Below are 22,272 nucleotides of genomic sequence, written 5' to 3'. Positions count from 1 at the left end.
TAAACAATATAATAAAAAAGTAAAGTAAATAAAACTAAGATAAGTAAATATAAGAAGATAAAAATAAAATATTAAAATTAAAGATAAAAAGAAATAATTAAATAAAGTGACAAATTATAAAATAATAGACTAGAGTTTCTTAACTAAAAGCAGATCTAAACAGGAAAGTTTTGAGACTGTTCTTGAAACTATTCAGGGACAGGAAGAGAATTCCAGAGCTTTGGGCCATAGTGGCTAAAAGCACCCTCGCCAATCTTTAATCGGCATCTAGGAATCACCAGTAGATTACTGTTGGAAGACCTCAGAGACCTGACTGGAACATATCTAACCATCATTTCACTGAGGTAAAGAGGGGCAAGACCATGAAGACATTTACAAACCATGACTAGAACCTTAAAATCTATCCTAAAGCTGACAGGTAACCAGTGCAGTGAGTGGAGTGCAGGTGTAATATGATCTCTCTTTCTCCTGCGGGTCAGAACCCTTGCAGCCGCGTTCTGAACTCGCTGTAGGTGCGAAATAGAGCTCTTTGGAAGAGCAGATAGAACAGCGTTACAATAATCTAGCCTTGATGTGATAAATGCATGGACAAGTTTTTCACTGTCAGCAGGAGTGAGCATATCCCGGACCTTAGCAATGTTTCGAAGGTGAAAATAAGCTGTCTTGCATGTAGTCATGATGTGTGATTTGAAGCTGAGCTCATTATCAAAGGTGACGCCCAGGTTCTTAACACATTGTCTGGCATTCAGATTCATTTTATTTAAATAGGTCTGGACATCATTCCTTTGTGAATCACTGCCAAGAACAAGAACCTCTGTCTTCTGTTTATTTAATTGCAGAAAATTGTCAGACATCCATGTCTGTATATCATCTATGCAGTCAAACAGTGAGCAAATTGATTTTAGGGCCTTAGGTTCTAGAGAAATGTAAAGTTGAGTGTCATCTGCATATTGATGATAACTAATACCATGTTTATTAATGATATGTGGTAACGGAAGCATATATAGGTTGAATAGTAACGGCCCAAGAATTGATCCTTGGGGGACACCACAAGTTATTTTTTGACGTGTGGAGGAAGAGGTACCTAATGCTACATAGTAATCACGCCCAGTTAGGTACGATCTAAACCAGTCTAAGACTAAGCCACTAAGGCCTACCCAACTCCGTAGTCGATCAAGAAGAATTTCATGATCAACCGTGTCAAAAGCGGCGCTTAAATCCAGCAGAAAAAGGACTGAGAGTTTGCCTGCATCCTTATTCAATCTCAAGTCATTTACTACCTTAACTAGGGCTGTTTCAGTGCTGTGGAGAGCTCTGAAACCAGATTGAAAAGTGTCATTTATTTGATTTACTTTTACATAATCATTCAACTGGATTGACACAACTTTTTCAATGATTTTGCTAAGAAAGGAAAGGTTAGATATAGGTCGATAATTATTGAGAATTGTGGGATCAAGATTTCTGTTCTTTAATAGTGGTTTAACCATTGCTGTTTTAAAATAGTTAGGGAATTCACCCAATTGCAGAGACTGATTAACAATCGTTAGAACTTCATTTGCTAATGAGCTCAGAACCTGCCTGAAAAAGCATGTACACTGTAAAAAAAAAAATCGTAAAAAAACGGTAAACGACTGGCAGCAGCGGCTGCCAAACAAAAACTTTTATTTTAAAGTAAAAAACCCTGATTTAAATTAAGTGGAAAAACAATAAATTTACAGAAAAATTCATTAAACATTCTGCAGAGAAATACCGTTATTTTACAGATTTTTCCTGGATTATGATGATTTAGCACTTTTAATAAAGTGACAGCACTAATATTTTTGCAGAGAAATACCGTTATTTTACAGATTTTTCCTGGATTATTACGATTTAGCACTTTCAATAAAGTGACAGCACTAATAGTTTTGCAGAGAAATACCTTTATTTTACAACTTTTCCCTGAATTATTACAATTAAGCACTTTCAATAAAGTGACAGCACAAAAAGTTCTGCAGAGAAGTACTGTAATTTTACAGATTTTTCCTGTCCATATTCATCATGACTTCCAGGACAAACTCAAATGTGGAATGCAAACTGCAAAGTTATTTTATACAAATGAAAAAGTATATTATACCAATGTTGAGCACCTCAATGTCCTCTATCATCACTTTTAATCATTTAAATCCCCAGGACTGTACTCAGTGTCTTTCTCTATCACCAATATCAGTAGCCTGAACACAACTACAAACACATAACACTGATGTGACATGAAAGATACACTCCTTCTCATTTACATGTAGGGCATTTAGCAGACGCTCTTATCCAGAGCGCCTTACGAAGTGCTTTGCCATCTGTTCACAGAATTCATTCTAAATAGTACATAGATAGGTCAAAATTCAAGATACCCTCGAACCAGAATACTACTAAACTACAGAAATCAATGCAAATACCTAGAAGTACACAAAAACATAGTCTGAATATTGCTAAACTACAGAAATTAAAATGGATACCTATAAGAAATGCAAACTCACATAGGTACTATATCATACAATGGAAACAACTATGACAAGTGCTAGAGATTTAGTCTGTTCTACAGATGAGTCTTCAGTCATTTGAAGACTGCTAAGGACTCTGCAGTCTGGACAGTCAATGGAAGCTCATTCCACTATCTCGGAGCCAGGACAGGTCTTGAAGTTTGTTTTCCGTGAGACTTTAAGCATGGCGTTTTAAGCCAAGCCGTACTTGAGGTTCAAAGTACTCAAGGTTTGGATGGGGCTTTGACCATGGCCATCATGTAGGGAGGGGTTGGTCCATCTTTGGCTTTGCAAGCAAGCATCGAGGTTTTAGATCTGATGTATGCAGCTACTGGAAGGCAGTAAAGAGAATGCAGCACTGGAGTGACATGTGAACTTGGGGAGATTGAAGACCAGTCATGCTGCTGTATTCTGGATCAGTTGTAGAGGTCTGATGACCCATAGAGAAAGATCCATAAGTAAGCAGTTGCAGTAGTCCAGCTTTGGGATGATGAGAGACTGTAAAAGCACCTGGGTAGCTTCCTGTGAAAGAAAGGGTTGTATTCTCCGTATGTTGCAGAGAAGAAATCTGCAGGATCTGGTCATTGGCCTCTCAGAAGTAAAAAGCTGAAGTCTGCCTGTTAAAAAGTTGCAGACAAAATCCAAAGTTAGCTGCTGTTAATTTTGTGCCAATAACATTACAAATATTATAGTTCTTATGAGCTGAAATATTTACCATGATTTGGTATAAATGATAAGTCTTTGAATCATCATTTACTTGGTTAGATTCTGAATCTTTGCAGGTAGAAAATTAATTGATATTGAAATTACTACTCAAAGTTCATCCTTGGAAAACAATTGATGTCTAGGGGTACAAGTGTGCAGGTTAACAAAGCTCTTTTTCAAAGAGACAAAAATGTGATACGTTCACCTTATCGGAGTCCCTTTGAAAACCTACAGAGCTTTGTTAAGCTTATACATCTGGACATCAGTTTTCATCCAAGAATGAAAACTGCAAAGCCATTTCAAAAAGGGATCAGACTTCTCTGTTATGTTGAATCATGACAATGATATCTGTGAATTAGCACTTAATCTTGGAAAACATATAAACAGTGAAGAGGGATTCAGGAGGTGGCAGATCCTGAAGATCCAGTGTAGTGGTGCAGCAGGGAGAGTCACTCACCTCAACATAATGGCCAGATTGATTTGTACTGTGAGCTAGTGCTCCTGATCTGGGCTGTGATGCTCCTGCTCTGGGCTGTGTTGCGCTCCTGCTCTGGGCTGTGTTGCGCTCTAGCTCTGTACAGTAAACAAAATGTAGGCCAAACTTGGTGCATATTATTTTTTTGCTTTACATATTTAACATATGAGAAAGCATATTTATTCCCTAAGGGTTAAAATGCAATGGACAAAATCTTCACAATGATCCCAATAATGGTGTTTTAATTTTTTACACAAACCATACCTGGTCTCCTTCACCCTTTCTTTCTTCAGTGCAGATCTGCATTAGCTTAACTGAGAAGTGGTCCAGCAGCAACATGAATTTTAATTGCATAGGATTTCCTCCATTAATCTGGAAAGTTTTCGACAAAAAAATGCTGCAGTTTTAAGTCTATTCATATTCATTACATATTGTAACGGTGTTGAGTCAGAAGGACCAGAATGAACACCAATGTTAGCGAACTGTTATTTTATAAGCAACACGCAAAGAGCATAAACAAGTGCCAAATACACTGATTCTAAGGGGAAAAGGGAGGGGGAACACTAACACACACTAACACACATACAACACACATCCAGGGAAACAGGGAACTCACCGCAGGGCCTGCTGGGAGGCCTGTAGACTCCACCCCTCGACGCTGCCCATTGGCGGACGGTACAATATTCAGCCAGCCAGAACGTGATTGAGGCGGATTTTTAAAACCCCATTAATGTCTGTCACCCAAAATCCAGATCCAGAGTGCTAAAAAAGTAGAAATTACGTCAACTACAAAATGCGACATCAGTGGCATATGGAGAAAGCTGAACTGTTAAGCACATTGATTTGTACATCATTTAATGTGACTATTAACACTAGGAACCCGACGGCCGCGAAAATTTTCGCAAGGCTTAGTAAGGTCCATGTAGCCCACTCCCCTGCTGTGAAGAGATTAACGCCCATTGTCTTGGTAATGCGGTGGAAGCGTCTCACCCCCAGCTCATACGCCTGCCAAAGCACAAGCGGCTCACCTCCAAGCTCATACAAGGCACCAAACGTGATACTTCACGAAAAACTTGGTTACAAACAAGCAGACTGTATATGTTACCGATCCTACAACAAACAGCGGAAATTTTGTAGACTCGTGTTTCAAAAGATACAATTCAAGCGCACGTAGAGAGTTTCTCAAATGAGTCCCGTCAAACAATAAAAATAAATAAAATTGTCTGAACCTCTTTGTATATTGTTTGAAGCTCTTTGTATATTTACTACACTATATAATATTTGTTACACTTTCTGTTTCCGCGTTTGAATTCGCGTTTGAAAAGCTAAGAAATTATATGGCGCAATTATATATATGGCTGATAAATGTTGTGATCTAAACAGCAGACTGGAAAAGGAGAGGAAAAGACAGGAAGAACAAATTCATGTGCTGTAAAACAACTTTATTTTGATCAAACATGGATGTCTATTCCGGGTTTCTTGAAGTGGAATGTCAAGAAAGTTGAGGGTGTCTTGAAGTTGAGGGTGTACTCGCCAGATGCACTTGCCGCATGCAACACACGCGTTGATGCTGTGGAGAACAATTCAAGGTACACCTTACATTTTGAATAAAATCTTTCAGAAGACAAAAATACGTAACATATGTGGTGTTACGTATGTAGGCCTACTTATCAACGTACCTTCATGTAGTTGTAGCCAACAGTTGCTACACAGCCAGGGTGTACTCGCTGCATGCAACGGGCCACCGGCGTGTTCCTGCGTGCACTGTGTATGCACGCACCTTCATGATGTCTGTCAACGGCGCACTGCAAAGAACAAAGTACATGTTATATTTTGAACGAATTTATTCATGTGTACCAGCCAGGGACCCTCTTTCTTACATTTGCGGCAGGTTCATCGTTCATCGCTGCCAAGGTCAACGGGCCACCGGCGTGTTCCTGCGCGCACTGTGTATGCACGCACAGAAGTACATGTTATATTTAGAACGAATTCATTCATGTATAAATTGATTCTGTGAAAATGTCACAGGCATGGGTCATAACAGAACGGGAATCCAATTCCAGCAACCATGAGAAAAATAACCAGCAACCACGACGAGAAATAAACAGAGGACTAACACGGAAACAGACATGAAATGGCAGGAGATGCGGGGCAGACCGTGACACCGGGTTTCATGATGTGCGACTGTGGAACAGAAAGAGAAGAGATTTTTGGTTATGTTCAAATAATAGTGTGTGTGTATATATATATGTGTGTGTGATTGGTTGTCTGTATATATATATAATATATTTATATATATATATATATATATATAAATATACTTATCGACGTACCTTCATGTAGTTTTAGGTACACAGTTGCCACACAGCCAGGGACACTCTGCCCTACACTTGCGACAGGTGTACTTGCCGCATGCAGCGCACGGGGTTATGCTGTGGTTCCGGTTGCAGTTTGTCTGCACCTGACACGTAGTCTTCTTTCCAGGAGCAGGCGAAGGACGTGGCGTTCTCTTCAACTCCTTTTCCTGTAGGAAACGAAGACGGAGTTCCTCAGCAAGAGTACACATAAAAACTCTCCTACTCTCTGTGGACCCCGTACATGCCGTGTACAAAACATGCGCGTTCATCGCTGCCAGGTCAAGTATGTTATAAAACACTGCAACGGGCCACCGGCGTGTTCCTGCGCGCACTGTGTATGCACGCGCCTTCTGGTCCATGATGTCAACGGCGCACTGCAAAGAACAAATACAAAGAAGTACATGTTATATTTTGAATAAATTCATTCATGTATGATAAATTGATTTATCAATGCCAACACATGCATACCTTCGTCCGGTTGTAGTCCGTCACAGTGTTTGGCTTCTTTTTGCGGTCGTCTGCAATCTCCACGTGCGTGTGCATAGTGCTCAGAACGCAAACTGTTTTGTTGGGCTTGGAGGCATACACCGTCAGAAGCGCATCATCGGATCTGTACACCTCCGTTGACAACTTCTCACGTCCCTTGGCGTTTTTGGCTTCCAAAGGAACTTCTCGGCGAATCTTGTTCATTGTCCCAAGCAGAGTCGTGTTGCATTCCAGCAGCTTCTTAGCCAGGGAAAGAGATGTGAAAAAATTGTCTGTGGCTACAGTTCTGCCCTTGCCCAGGTATGGCTTCATAAGCTTCATCACCACATTCTCGGACACTCTTTCCCCCTTGGGACGATCGGGGTCCTTTCCAAGGTATGGAATGGCGTTGCACATGTACTTTGTGTTCAACTCAGAAGCAACCCAAAACTTTATTCCAAACTTGTCCGGCTTTGAGGCAATGTACTGGGTGAATGGACAGCGAACCTTGGTCGGAAACAGCTGCTCGTCGACTGTCAGTTCCTTGCCTGGGGTATAGCACAAAATGCAGTTGTTCACAAATCGCTGCCAGATGTCCGAAATCGCAGCAAATCTGTCGCTCTTTGCACGCTCCGCACGGGTGTCCTTATTATCAAAGCGCAAGTACCGCATGATTTCTTGGTAGCGGTCCCGTGCCATTGTCTCCTGGATCGAAGGCACAGCGAACATTGCCGACCAACAGTCCGACATCGCTCCAACTGGACAGAGGACTGCTCGTAGAAATAGGATTGCTACGAATGCCATAAACTCGCTGACCGACAAACTCCAGCTGCTGTCTGTTCTGCGGGCTTCATGGACAGTGCAGTCTGTGATGATTCGCAGCATCTCCATGTCGAGCAAACACAGAAAACTCTGCAGTCTGCTTGTGATCCTACGCTGTATTAGTAAAAGTAAACAAATGACGCTAGGTAAATTACACGTACTAAATATCATTCAAACACAAGCAGAAACACTGGAAAGAAATATGAAGTTACTATACCTTTGCATGCTCTGTAGGCCCGGACGGCTCAACAAATGTTGAATTAGGCAAACAGCTGCTGACACGAGAGCGTGCGATGCCAACCTTCTCCCAAACAGTTCCATCTTTTGCCCGTACGGTTGGTGCAGGTGTGGTGTCAGCCTGTGTCCGTCTCTTCCTTGGAGGGCTCTGTTGTACCTCATCCGATGTACTGCTTCTTTCTTCATCGGATGAATCGCTGGTCAAAAAACAGGAGGGTCCTTCTCCCGCATCGGACTCACAGCAGTCCTCGTTGGTCAGCAAAGCCGCAACTTCTTGACCGGTGAACGTCCTCTGTCTTGCCATGGTGTTTTGCGTCGTCTCCACACAGGATAGTAGTGAAAATGTAAGTCGCCTGCCTTTGGGTTTCAGCTTTTATCATGACTCTGAAGAACACACCCACAACAGCGCATACTAATTATACTTTATTGTAATAGGTGGCGCTTCACACATAACGCCGAAACCGAAACCGGGCTAATCCCCTGCATACACGGGAACAATAAAAGTTGATTGGACCCGTGATAATGGTTCACGGCAATCCGTGAATATCAGTCAAACACAAGCATAAACACTGCAAAAAATATTATATTACTATGCTGTATGAGTAAAAATAAATAAATGACGCTAAGTTATTTACACAAACGAAATATCTTATTTACACAAACGAAATATCAGTCAAACACAAGCATAAACACTGCAAAAAATATTATATTACTATGCTGTATGAGTAAAAATAAATAAATGACGCTAAGTTATTTACACAAACGAAATATCTTATTTACACGAACGAAATATCAGTCAAACACAAGCATAAACACTGCAAAAAATATTATATTACTATGCTGTATGAGTAAAAATAAATAAATGACGCTAAGTTATTTACATGAACGAAATATCTTATTTACACAAACGAAATATCAGTCAAACACAAGCATAAACACTGCAAAAAAATATTATGTTACTATGCTGTATGAGTAAAAATAAGTAAATGTACAAATAAATATTACTTTACTATACCTTTATTACTTTGTTGCTGCTATTGAAGTGCATACACAAGAAAATCTGGGACGCTTGCTTCATACATAACGCCAATACCACGCTAATGATAATGTGTTTCACGGGAACAATATGAACCCGTGATAATGGTTGGTTCAGCCATGTAAATGTGTGGCGCTATTGAAGTGCATACACAAGAAAATCTGGGACGTTTGCTTCATACATAACGCCAATACCACGCTAATGATAATGTGTTTCACGGGAACAATATGGACCCGTGATAATGGTTGGTTCAGCCATGTAAATGTGTGGCGCTATTGAAGTGCATGCACAAGAAAATCTGAGACGCTTGCTTCATACATAACGCCAATACCACGCTAATGATAATGGTTCACCGCTCTAAATAATACTTATGTCAATATGTAGCGCTTCACACATAACGCCGAAACAGGGCTAAACTTTATTTATTTATTTTAGACTACAAACTAGACCTGGTGCACACAGACTGCACACAGACTAGACCTGGTGCACCACAGAGCTCCTGCCACAGAGCTCCTGCCTGTCTTTCTGCTCCTGTCTTGCTCTGAAATTAACATATGTATGGTCCTGCTAATTGGGCAGGAGAAGGAGGGGTGATGTCCTCAGAACCTTGAAATCTCAGGAGTTCCAGTGTTAATCATTAGCGATAGAATAGTCGGCGACGTTCCTAGCAAATTAGACTTCACGTTACCTCAGAAAAATGCTCAACTATTTCAAGGTTCACCTCACATTAAAACCAATTCAAAATGAGACCGAGACCGAATTTGAGTAACTAGCTGTCGCTAGATTTAGTTATGTTCAATGAACCTTATAACAAAGACTTACCGCATAGAGCATTATTTAACCCATTATGTATTTAACAGTGACCGAATTAAAGTATTTTAAAGCATCGGAAAATATTAGATATTCATATTTTATTGTTTTCATCTTTATCAAATGAAACATTCAAGTGAAATGTGTTTTTAGACTGGGCTAACTAGCTAGTTAACTAGCTAACGTTGGCTTACATAAATTAAGGACGTTTTCTTACCTGATGTCACCAATAATGCTTCACTTAAATTTTCTTCCTCTTTGTCCCGTTTCCATCTTATTTTGTAGAATCATCCAACGATAATCCGCTCAAAATAATAATTTGGCAGGCAGATGTAAAATAATCCAGGTAGCCAGCTAACCACCACCGTAATGCTGACCGACCGTAACAGTCACACTCGCTGAAATTTTCAAACATGACCTGAGAGGCGCGAACAGTTGTCATTGGCCAGTTTCCTGAATGACAGTCAGATTAACCAATTATGGTTAAAAGCAACACGTTGAGCTCAAATCACGTTTATGCCCCTAGCCTAGAGATAACATTTATATTTAAGTGGTTGTTCAAGTTGTGTTTTTATTCCAGTGTGTAACTATAGGCACACACATTTTTTAAGTTTAAAAGCCTGTTCCATTACAATGTACGTCTACCAGTATATCAGTTCATCTGTCTCTCAGTGTGTTACAGGTTATTTCCTTGGTTATGTTCAAGTATAGACCCAGTGTTTAGAAATTTTTCTTTTAAAAGTCCAGCACCCAAACAAACTGCCATTTTCTATTGCCATTGACTGCACAAGAACTAAAATGAGAACAGACATCAATAGAGATGGAACAATCAACAGAAATCTCCTACAGCCATTACTACAGTTAAATACTTTAGATATGCCAATGTAAAAATCTAATGTCTGAACTGACATTAGGAAGTCACTCTTCATTCTGTAGGCATCATAAAAATGAGCATTTTCAATTGCAGAAATTATTTTCTTTTTCGTCAAATCAATTACCATCACGTTCTGTGGCAAATTAATATGTCCGAACCTATATATTTTGTTCTGTGTACATTTTTCTCCTGAACATCAATGGATCCTCTGAATTACGAGGACGCCCAACAATCAAAATACGAGTATTGATACATGTAAGCTAATACTATGAAAACCACATTCATTTCTGACATTGAAAATCATGTTTAAACCAGCAGTGCCAAAAGACATAAGATTTTGATTAAAATGACAGAGAAAAAAACTTTAGTTCTTACAGACATAAACCTTTATATAATCAACCGAATGTTTAATTGCAGATAATTGCTGTAATTATACATGAATCTGTATGTAATTTAAGAAAGCAGAAAAATACCGTATAAATAATACTGTATTATTTCCGTAAAAAAACGAGAAAAGCATGTAACTTGTAATTATTGTCATAATACTTAAAATAAAAGACATTTTGTCAAATTACAAATAATGTCTGTAATTTTACAAAGTTTTGCATAAAATTGGAAAAAATGTAAAAATACATTAAATATTTACAGTTATTTTCCATTAAATTAGGATTTTTTTTTTACAGTGTAGGTAAAGGGTCCAGTTCCCAAGTAGAGGATTTTAGTGATGAAATCACATCAAGTAGTGTTACCATGTCAACTTCTTGGAAATAAGACATATTAAAGTTAGGCTGAGTAACTGATATAAGGTTTGATAGTCTATTAGTGCTTGTTGCTATGTTCTGCCTTATACTAGTGATCTTGTCCCTAAAAAATATTGCAAACTCATCACATTTTTCAACTGAAACAGTCTCAGGGAAGACACAGGAGGTGGGGTTTACTAGCTGATCAATACTTCTGAACAGGACAGCCGAGTTATTATTTGATGAATTGATTTAGGTAGAGAAATAGTTTTCCCTTGTTGATTTCACTTCACTGTTGTAATTGTGCAATGTTGTTTTATAACTATCAAAATGTACTTGCAATTTTGACCTTCGCCAATGTCTCTCAGCCTGCCTACAATCTTGCCTAAATTTTACAATAGAAGGAGTGTTCCACCAGGGCATCCTAATTTTACCAGAGATAATTTTAGTTACCTTTGGTGCCACAGCATCAATACAGTTCCTAACTCTGTGTGTGAATGATTCAACTAGCTCATTCCCATTTTCTGAGAGGGGAGGGAGGGACTGTATCATGTCTGTGAAGGCCACGGCACTGCCAGCACTGAGATAACGCTTGGTTATTGTGCGCTTTTCACTGAGTGTTCTAGTAGATAATGACATATTGAAAAATACACCAAAATGGTCAGAAATTGCAACATCAATAATTTCAGTATTATTAACCTCTATGCTTTTAGAAATGATCAAATCTAAAATGTGGCCATGCTTATGAGTTGCGCCTGATACATGCTGTATGAGATCAAAAGAGTTAAGCATCCTCATGAACTCTGAAGTGATTGGATTTGTGGATATATCCATGTGAATATTAAAATCCCCAGCAATTAAAACAATCAAAGTCAATTAAAATCCTTGAAAGCATTTCTTCAAAATCTTCAAGAAAGTCTGCATGTAGTCTGGGAGGATGATAGATAACAATCAAAAGAACTGAATAAGTACTGTTGAGTTGTACTGCCAGATATTCAAACGTAGGATGTTCCCATAATGAGATCTGCTTACAGCGGAATGCTTTATGGTAAAAACATGCAACACCACCACCTCTCTTATTTACTCTAGAGACATTAAAATAGTTAAAGTCAGGAGGCGAAGCTTCATTTAGCACTATTGCTCCATTGCTATCAAGCCAAGTCTCTGTTAGAAAAAGAAAGTCCAGACAATAATCTTCAATTAATTTAGCTATTATAAAAGTCTTGTTTGTGAGCGAGCGGACGTTTAGTAAGGAGACTTTGAAGACTTGATGTGTTTGATCGGCATCACTTACATCACTTGTGCATTTCACTGGGATAAAATTTTGTTTGTTACAATGTTTTGTGCCCTTGTGTTTTCTTCTGATTACATTTTTATTTCGATTCTGAGAGCCATGCCACCGGCTATTTAAAATAACTGGAATGTAGCACTGACTAGGAGCATGGGTTCCAGTGTGTCAGACCTGAGTCACTGAGTGTGCAGGAGAAGTAAGTGATTTACCATTCTCACCCTCCCTCTCTCCCTTCATCTCCCCCTCTGGGGGGGGGGGTCCTTCCCCAGCTCTGTGGTCCTGAACCGGGTGAGGGCGTCACAGCTGCGTCAGGATGTGGTCGATACTGAGAGACCCAGCCACTCCATGCCTGATACAGAATGCCAAGAGGAGCTGGACCTCTGCACCCTCAGCCTGGTGGAGATAACAAACAAAATGGTTTAATTAAAGACTTGGGAGGCCTCATTGTTTTCAAATAAAGTTCTAGGTCTGAAGATTTTCTAATCCACCCCCCGACCACACACCACACGACCCAACCCCCTAGCCGATGGGGGGGGGGGCAGCATTGAATTTGTGCAGAGAGGACAAGCAACATGCTCCCAAAAATGATCCTGTTCAATTATAAAGATTGTGCTGTTGTGAATAAAAGAAGAACTGTGACATGCAAGACATGTGGAGTCAGGATAAGAGATGGAGATTCAACCACTTCAAACTTTGTTCGACATTTGAGGCTGCACAAACAAAAGCAAGTCTCTGCTATGTATATTTCACATAATGCTATAACGGTTAGCTAGCTAGCTGGGATGTGATAACTCAGGGGTCGGAAATTAACTTTTACACATGAGCAACTTGACTTGTGTCAGCGGTCCGCACCAACGATAATTCAAAAGCGGACACGGGGGGGGAGTAAGTGACGACATCTCACTCAAGCGAACCGAAACACTCAAAACGCCTAACGTTAGTTAGTCTGACTAACTTAATATACTACTAATCAACTACATCAGTTGTGTTAAATATTTAAATTACATCTGGTGACTTGACTAGGACTTGAAGTTTAAGACTTGGCACTTGACTCGAGACTCGCTCGTATTGATTGAGACTTACTTTTTACTTGTAACTTGGTGACTTGTTCACATGTGTGACGATAACACACACGCGGGGAACAAAGACACGGTGCGCTGTGTTTTCAGTGCCGACGTCGAGGGTGAACTGAAAACAATCACAGAAATACTCAACGCGTGTAACGGACAAAGAGAAACAAAGGACGCCAGGGGAGGTAGCTGGCTGGCTGGCTGGCAAACGCAGCGAGGAACAAAACACCAAAACCAAACGGACAGGAAAAATAACAGCGGGAGGAAAACTTGAGAGGCCAGGGAGCGGCGCAGGAGGTAAGAACACAAATAGATAGAGAAACAAACAAAACAACTGAAACGAGCAAGAGGCAGGGTGGCGAGACAACGAGCAAAGACAATAGTGAGATGGCTTGAGGTTGACTACATGAAGCAGACAACTCAGCGGTGAGGCACTGCGTCTGTTGTCCTTATAAAGAAAGGATGGCAGGTGGACGCCATCACCGCTGATTACCCAGATAGCAAGCAGATATTGATTAGATGTTAAGTTGGATAGAGTTCTGTTGGCTGGAGATTTTAATTTACATATCGATGACGTCACTGATTGTATAGCCATTGAATTTCTATGTATTACTGATTCTTTTCATTTTAGGCAGTGTGTCAGGCCCCACTCATATAGGTGTTCATACACTAGATCTTGTGTTTTCTTTTGGATTAGATTAAATTAGCATTATTAGCATAAATCCAGATTTGCTGTGAAGATCTTCAAATCAGTGATCATAGATGTATCTTTTTTTAATCTCTCTGGCATTTCAGACCCTCTTTGTCCCAAAAAAACATTCTATTCCTGCATGATAACTCAGAATTCAGCTCTCCAATTCTCAGATCTTTATGATTTTAATATAGATTCTGATGGTACTGAGTTTTTAATGCAGAGTGTCAATTATTCTTTGAGGATTTGTAACCTGTGTCCCTCCTTGACCCTCCACTCGTTTACTGAACACAAGGAGAGAGCTTTCTACTGAGAAACAAACTCTTTCACTGATCTTCTTCGTCCACATGTATAATCATGCCCTCTCAGATCCAATAACTTAAACTTACTTTCTGTTTCACGCTCTAGGTTAAAGACATGAGGTGATCGAGCATTTGATCACTCTGCTCCCAAATTATGGAATGTAACCATACTCGTTGAGAGTTGTTGAATCAGTGGAGTCTTTCAAAAAGCAATTGAAGACTTACCTGTTTAAACAGGCCTCTGATTAATTGTTCAGGTGTATTGTGCCGTTTTAATGCGTATGAAATTTCCATTTTATTGTTTGGATCCTTTGTAAAGCATTTTGTGACAGTTGTCTGAGATAAATGCTATATAAAAATTTTTACTTACATACTCATTTACTTTAATGGTTTCCCCAGTTTCAGGTGTGTATGCATGCGAGCAAATGCTAGTTTGCCATTGCAGTTTAGGTTTGGCTCACTGACCCTGGGTCAGTAGAGAAATGTTGATGTGAATGGATCATTTCACTGTTGCTCAGATGACCGGAATGACACTACTGTTGCGCCACTCCCTTCACACCCCTGGTTGCAAATAATCCATTCTGATTTTGGGCTTGTCTGCTCAACCCAAATTCTAACCCAAGCTATTAAAAGGAAACATTTGAAATAAGGGGTCTTGTTGGCATAAAAACATTTTTATCTCTGAATCCTTTTGGCAAATGCTTAGCAAACCACCTGTACATTGGTTAGATGCACTCTATAGGCTACAGCTGTAACACCATGCTGGGAGTGTTGTGCTTTCTATCTGAGGTATTTTACCAAGTCGAGTATGATTATGTATTCAGCGTTAATGTAGTCATTTCATTCACTTTCACTTTGGAAAATCTTTCAGTAAACTAACTGGAATAATCAGGTTGAAATAGAGATTTAATAAGTTTAATATAATAGGTTGGTTTCTATTTGAGTGTCTTTGAACATTCTTTTTTTTTGAAGTAACAGGGCCTTGTTTCCACCTTCATGAAACCAGTTTTTGATCAGTTTCATTTGAATGCTTCATACTTTGCAACTGAATCGAGAGCAGTGAAGTGGAAACGTCCTCGAGGGCTGCTGGGGGATCTGTGTGATGAAGTGCTGTCCTGTCAGCTGCCACGTTTGGCTGCCAAAGGTGATCGCAGCGTTGCTAGCGGTCAGCGGCGTGTTGGCACGTTATTCGTCCACGCACGTGCGCGCACGGCACGTTTGGCGTACAACCAGACTCTGGCTTTCTTGCACCATTTGGCCGGGTTCTCTGTCTGTTAGGAAGCCCTGCTGTGTGGTGGACGCGGACCTCAATGTGCCGCTGTCCATCTGCACTACTGCGCACCGCTGCTATGTAACCGACCTGGCCGTGGTGATCTAGCATGCAATGTTGGCTTTCTGAGTATATGCAAACCAGGCGTGCCTGCCATCTGACACCCAAGTCATGCCTACTCAACCCCCCCATATTAGGGTTGCTCACCAGATGCCCCTGTCCTGAATGTGCCCGTCCCCCACCAGCTTGGCACACGGCACACAATGGAACCTCCTTCCTTCGTAATTTAGACAAAATGAATGCACACAAGGCTGCCCTGCATCAACCCCCCCCCCCCCCCCCCCCCCCCCCATCAAACCTTGCAGGGTCATTACACCCCATTCACACCCTGAGTGGTGCCACACGCATGCACACCCTGCTGGTGTTAATCCATGTGGAGGTCGGTGGTGTAGGCCAGTGGGGCACATGTTTAGCTGTGCCTCCATCTCCCGTGTTCCCACTGTACACCCACTTCCACCCAGTCAGTCCACGAAACTCTAGTTTATACCTTACCATTTAACCCAGGCAAACAAATGGACTGTAAGGAATTCAAGTTTGTTGTGCTGAAGCACGTGGCTGAAGTGTGATGAATCATGCTGCATGATGCTACTGACTTGCATGCTTCATCGATGGCGCGCGCAGTCTGTAAAGTGTGCTCCTTCCATTGTACAATAGTACGTGACCTGTAACGTGTGCTTGCTCCACTGTACTGGAATGCCTGCTTCACCAACCAATAACTAGTTGAACTGAAGGTTTGGAACTAAGAACTGGTCCTAGGTCAGTGGTCTTAACATGGTTAATGCTGTACACGTGACCCTTGCTGTACACGTGAACACGTTGATTTGATATTTTCCGGCATGCATGATGTTTTAACTGCATTGATTGCGAAAATAATTACTGCAGTACAGTGGTTGAGTAATATAATATAAATATTTAAACAAATAAATAGCAGTGCTCACATTTACCCATAAAAGGTCCATGCAAATCACACAATGAATATTTAAATGTGGGATTCCCCATTCCTTCTGAGTGGGATAATGGAGGAACGCAAGCCAAAGAAGCGGAATTTCGGAGAATGTGAAGTAGAGGCCCTTGTTTCGGAGGTAGAGGCAAGGAAGGATGTGTTGTTTGGTGGCCTTACTAGTGGCATTACCAACAAACGCAAGTTTGTTGAGTGGCAACACGTGGCTGCAGCAGTAAATAATGTTAGTTCCACAAGCCGAACAGTTGCAGAGGTAAAGAAAAAGTGGTCAGATTTAAAAGTCGACGCAAAAAAGAGAATTGCTTTGCACAGAAAGAGTGTAACTGCAACTGGAGGGGGAAAGGCTACACCTGCACCCTCTCATTTTCATGAGAGGATGGCATCAATAATTGGGGAACCCCTGTTAAGTGGAGTTGTGAGTGAGAAAGAGGGTGACAGACTTGGCTGATGAACACTGCACAGAGGAACCAGGTTACACACACACACTATATATATATATATATATATATATATATATATATATATATAATATATATATATATATATATATATATATATATATATATTTTAATAAAGACACAAAACTAATTTCTTAGAATTGTTTATTGAACTATTTAACTGCCTTATTTAAAGAGGGGACTATGGATGTTGAGTGGCCATGAAGCTGAAGACTGCCAACCCGGCCCCAGCGGCGTCTCCGGTGCCCCACGTGCCCCCAGCAGCGGCCGCGTTCTCACAGAAGCTGTGCTGCAAACACAAATCAGCACAATTGCAGCAATTGACAGGCTAACAACTGAGATGCGAGAAATAAAGGGGGTACTATCTGAAATATTTTTTGATATTTCAATTTTATGAAATTCTTTAATGATAAGATTGATAAAATTAGGGAAAACATTAGTAGTGCTATCTCAGAGCCTGTCAACATGCCAATGCACCTTGACAGCTGTCTGGTCAGCTCTGATGCCCTGTTAGAGTCCTTCTCCCCAATTGGTTGTGAGGAGCTTATTTCACTGGTGAAATCTGCTAAACCCTCCACATGCATACTAGATGCTGTACCAACCCATCTACTTAAAGAATTACTGCACAGCAATGTAGAACCGTTGCTTACTATAATAAATTATTCTCTGAGCCTGGGCTACGTTCCCAGTTCATTTAAACTTGCAGTCATCAAGCCGCTAATTAAAAAACCTGGTCTTAACCCCCAAGAACTGTCCAACTATAGGCCAATTTCTAATCTGTCATTCATATCCAAAATTTTAGAGAAAGTAGTTTCTTCACAACTCTCTTCCTTCTTACAGACAGAACATGTCTTAGAGTTATTTCAGTCTGGATTTAGAGCTCATCACAGCACTGAAACAGCACTAACTAAAGTACTGAATGATCTCTTAATATCCTCTGATAAAGGACACATTTCGTTTCTCATACTGCTAGACCTCAGTGCTGCTTTTGACACCATTGATCATAATATTCTACTTAATAGACTGGAGACACTCATTGGCATAAGAGGTCAAGCACTCTCCTGGTTCAGGTCCTACCTGACAGATCGTTACCAATTTGTGCTAGTAAATAACGAATGCTCTGAGCATTCTAAAGTAAAGTATGGTGTCCCACAAGGATCTGTACTGGGCCCCATATTATTCTCATTATATATGCTACCACTGGGCACTATCATTCGTAGGCATGGTATTAGCTTCCATTGCTACGCAGATGATACTCAGTTGTATATATCTTCTAATCCAGATGATACCACCACAACTCTCAAGATTGAGAACTGCGTCCAGGATATTAAAAACTGGATGGCGTCTAATTTTCTTAAACTAAATTCTGACAAGACTGAGGTACTGATTCTTGGGCCTAAAGCTGTTAGAAGCAATTGGGCTGATATTCCCCTTACCCTAGATGGTTTTTCAGTAACACCAAAATCTACTGCAAAAAGTTTAGGTGTCACTATTGATTCTGATCTTTCATTTGCCACACATGTATGCAATGTCACTAAGGCTGCCTTTTTCCATTTACGTAATATTGCCAAGCTGAGACACTTACTTTCATTAGCTGATGCAGAGAAGCTAGTTCATGCTTTTGTCTCGTCGAGATTGGACTACTGTAATAGTCTTCTAATTGGATGCTCTAAACAGTCCATAAAGAAGCTACAACTTGTACAAAATGCCGCAGCTAGAGTCCTAACCAAGGCTAGGAAATTCGATCATATTAGTCCCACTCTCGCCGCACTACACTGGCTGCCGATTAAATATTGCATTGAATTTAAAGTTCTCCTGTTAACCTATAAGGCGTTAAATGGTATTGCCCCACAATATCTGAGTGAACTCATTGATTACTACAACCCATCTCGCCCTTTGCTGGATTTCTCGTAGTTCCAAAAATTAGTAAAACTACAGCCGGAGGCAGAGCTTTCTCTTTTAAAGCCCCTCAATTATGGAATAGCCTTCCAGCTCCAATCCGAGACTCTGACACAGTTCCAATCTTTAAATCTAGACTTAAGACTCACCTGTTTAGTCAAGCCTTCAGCTAAAATTCCCCTTGTAAGGTGTAGGGGCTGGGGGGCCCCCAGACGTTGAGATTTCTGGTGATCTGAGATGTTGATGCTGTCATCCAGCTGTGTCTTGGCATCACTCTATTTGTGACTATGACTTGACTGGAAAGCAATGTCTCAGTGAGCCCTCATGCCTGTGGTCACCTCTGAACCTCTCCCTTTAGTTATGCTGCTATAGATTAGTCTGCCGGAGCCACATGCTGATCACTGGCACGTGAGCTACGTACATTTAAATCAACGGTGGTTTAAATTCATGTCCACTCAGTCTGTATTATCTATCTTCTTGCATGGCTCTACCCAAGACGATTGGATACAGGCACCTGCAGGCACCTGGGGGATGGTCTGGCTGCCGGTGGATGTGCTGATACCAGGGTTCACCTGGGGAGTAACACTGCAGTCGGAGCCTACAATACCAGCATCACTGCTCCGACACGGAATGAAAGCCTGGCATTCATCAACAGACATTTACAGTGACAATATCAAAACCCAGAACTTTCAATTCTACCTTTTACCTAGTCTGATTGTGGAATTATGTGTGACTTGTGTATTTGTGTGTTAACGGGCCGCCCAATGGAGGATGGGTTCCCTTTTGAGTCTTGGTTCTCCCGAGGTTTCTTCCTATTCCCCACCATCATAGGGAGTTTTTCCTCGCCACTGTCGCCTTTGGCTTGCTCATTAGGATTCTGGACCCATAGTATTGTTAACCTTGTAAAGCTGCTTTGCGACAACTTGAGTTGTTAAAAGCGCTATACAAATAAACTTTGATTGATTGATTGATTGATTGAAATATCAAGCACATTAAAAGGACTTGTTAAAAAATACCTTTGCGTTTATCTTCAGTTATTTATAATCGAAGCATCACATCCTCGCGCAGTCTGGCCGCTTGGGGATTAAGAGAGTCTGGGTGTGGATCTGCTTCAGGGTCCTCGGGTTGGTTGGCAGCTAACAGGGGAAGGCTATTCTTCTGTGCTATATTGTGTAGTACAGCACATGCTCTCACAATCTGGCAAAATTTTTCTGACCGGTAAACAGTCTACCACCTGATGCATCTAAACAACGCCATCGGCCTTTTAGCAGACCGATGGTGCGCTCCACAACAGAGCGCCACAGAGCGTGTGCGTCATTGTAGCATCTTTGTTCTCTGCTCTGTGGGTTGAGGAATGGAGTGAGAAGCCAGCGCTGAAGGGGATAGCCACTGTCGCCTATGAAAATGGTGCAGAAATAAGGCTGCTAATAGATTATTGCACGTACACTGAAAAAACAATCCATTGGCAAAAACTACACAAAATATGTTATATATAAATGTATATGGCTATTTGAAGAAAAAAAAAATCTGCCAATGGGGTAAGCAAATTTTTCTTAGTATATGCAATATCAAAATCTCAAAATGACCAGTAAGTTTTTACTTACCAAGAAGCCAACCATCCGATACAGCTCCATTTTCAAGCCGGATTCCGTAACGTGGGTCTCTGTAAATCTGTCCCCAACTCAGCACACAGTTCCATGAGAATGGCTCTTGGAAACCTAAATCGGCTCATTAACCAGTCATCATTCGCAAAAAAATCTTCTTGATCTCCGAAAACACGTTGTCGCCGTATTTGTCGGATGGCTAGGTCTTCAAGTAATGCCAAAAATGCTATTATGACAGACAGTGCTTCACTCTTTTCTGCCTATTTATAGAGCTGCTATTTTATGCCATTACGTACAGCTGTTTATGCTTGTAATTATATGCAACTATTACCAGCCCTTAACATCTTTCCTCTCTCTTTATTATACAGTATAATTTGTTGCAATAATAATAATAATAATAATAATAATGATAAATAGCACCTTTAGATTTTAAAACTGAGACAAAACAGATAATACAAATACATTTTAAATAAACTACAGAGTGAAATACCCAAGTTAGTAGAAAGATAATGCTACATATACATATAATGCAGAATAAGATACATACATAAACTATACATGCTAGGGATGCAATGCAAATGATTAATCGACTTTCCATTAATTGTCGATTAAGACGTTACTCGATCAAAATGTATTAATCACGATTAATCGTTAGAGAGCGCTCCTGTAGTAACTTCAACAGAGCGTAAGAACGAGAGGTGAACACGTGTCGCGAAAGACCAGAGTGGAAAACAAAATGAAGCGGGCGAAAAGACGTGCGGTGTGGGACCATTTCAACATTGTTAATTTAGGCAAAGAAGTCAGATGTTCTCTGTGTAATGCGGTATTGAAGTACAACAGTTCCACTAGCTCACTCACTTATCATTTGAACACCGTGCAGCTGTCCTGCAAATCACCAGTGCACCTGGTCAACCTAAAATCACAGCTACACTGGGAAGGCGAGCGTTTTCGAAGCTCGCTACGAAAAAAGAAGAGTGAGCTAAAAACAAAGCAAGCTACTGCTGTAGCCCTTACAAAAGTTTGTTGGACGGCTCTAACAACAGAAAGTTACATTACCGTGACGTGCCACTACACTGACGAGAACTGGCAGCTAAAATCTGCAGTGCTGATTACGACGAACATGTCGGATAGACACACCGCTGACAATTTAGCTGACAAGCTCAATGATGTTGTGGAGACTTAGGCACTCTCCGTTCGCGTTACAGCATGTGTTCACTACAACGCTAGAAACATTGTCTAAGCATAGGCTCAATAATATTCTGTTTGGCTCTCTATGTCTATATGTCTAATGTTTCAAATGCAAGAACGGAGCCAGTCCTTAATTTATTCCTTTTTTAAATGAAAGAATGTATTTTGTGTTTCAATAGGGCCTTTAAAAATATCAGCTAAATAGTTAAAACACTTTGTTCAAAAAGTATATATTATATTATGATAATTATATTGTATTATATGATATATTGCTCAAGTAATTATGCATTAGGACATTTTTATGGTATAACTGAAATTCAGGTGAAAAACGCCGCTTATCAATTAATCAAAAGTCGATCGATAAGATCAATCAACTAACGATTAATGAATTAATCGATAATTTGCATCCTAATACATGCAGACCAAAAACATAATTGAACAAGT

At 40.5% G+C, this 22,272-nt stretch overlaps 2 long non-coding RNA genes across 2 annotated transcripts; both read right to left on the bottom strand.

Moving 5' to 3' along the window:
* Positions 1 to 3,348: 3,348 nt before the first annotated feature.
* LOC143520746 (uncharacterized) lies at positions 3,349 to 10,443 on the bottom strand. The gene is made up of 4 exons (XR_013132575.1): positions 9,638 to 10,443; positions 4,310 to 4,455; positions 3,958 to 4,065; positions 3,349 to 3,791 (listed from the first exon to the last, which is right to left on the bottom strand). It is a non-coding gene; the product is annotated as an uncharacterized LOC143520746 (long non-coding RNA).
* LOC143520724 (uncharacterized) lies at positions 5,167 to 8,130 on the bottom strand. Its single transcript, XR_013132573.1, has 6 exons — positions 7,555 to 8,130; positions 7,183 to 7,451; positions 6,027 to 6,424; positions 5,574 to 5,877; positions 5,373 to 5,498; positions 5,167 to 5,263 (listed from the first exon to the last, which is right to left on the bottom strand). It is a non-coding gene; the product is annotated as an uncharacterized LOC143520724 (long non-coding RNA).
* Positions 10,444 to 22,272: the final 11,829 nt, after the last annotated feature.

The sequence above is a fragment of the Brachyhypopomus gauderio genome, chromosome 1 (assembly GCF_052324685.1).
Source record: "Brachyhypopomus gauderio isolate BG-103 chromosome 1, BGAUD_0.2, whole genome shotgun sequence".
Lineage (NCBI taxonomy): Eukaryota > Metazoa > Chordata > Actinopteri > Gymnotiformes > Hypopomidae > Brachyhypopomus > Brachyhypopomus gauderio.
The sequence above is the reverse complement of the archived record's forward strand: the minus strand, read 5'-3'. Positions and strand labels throughout refer to the sequence as shown.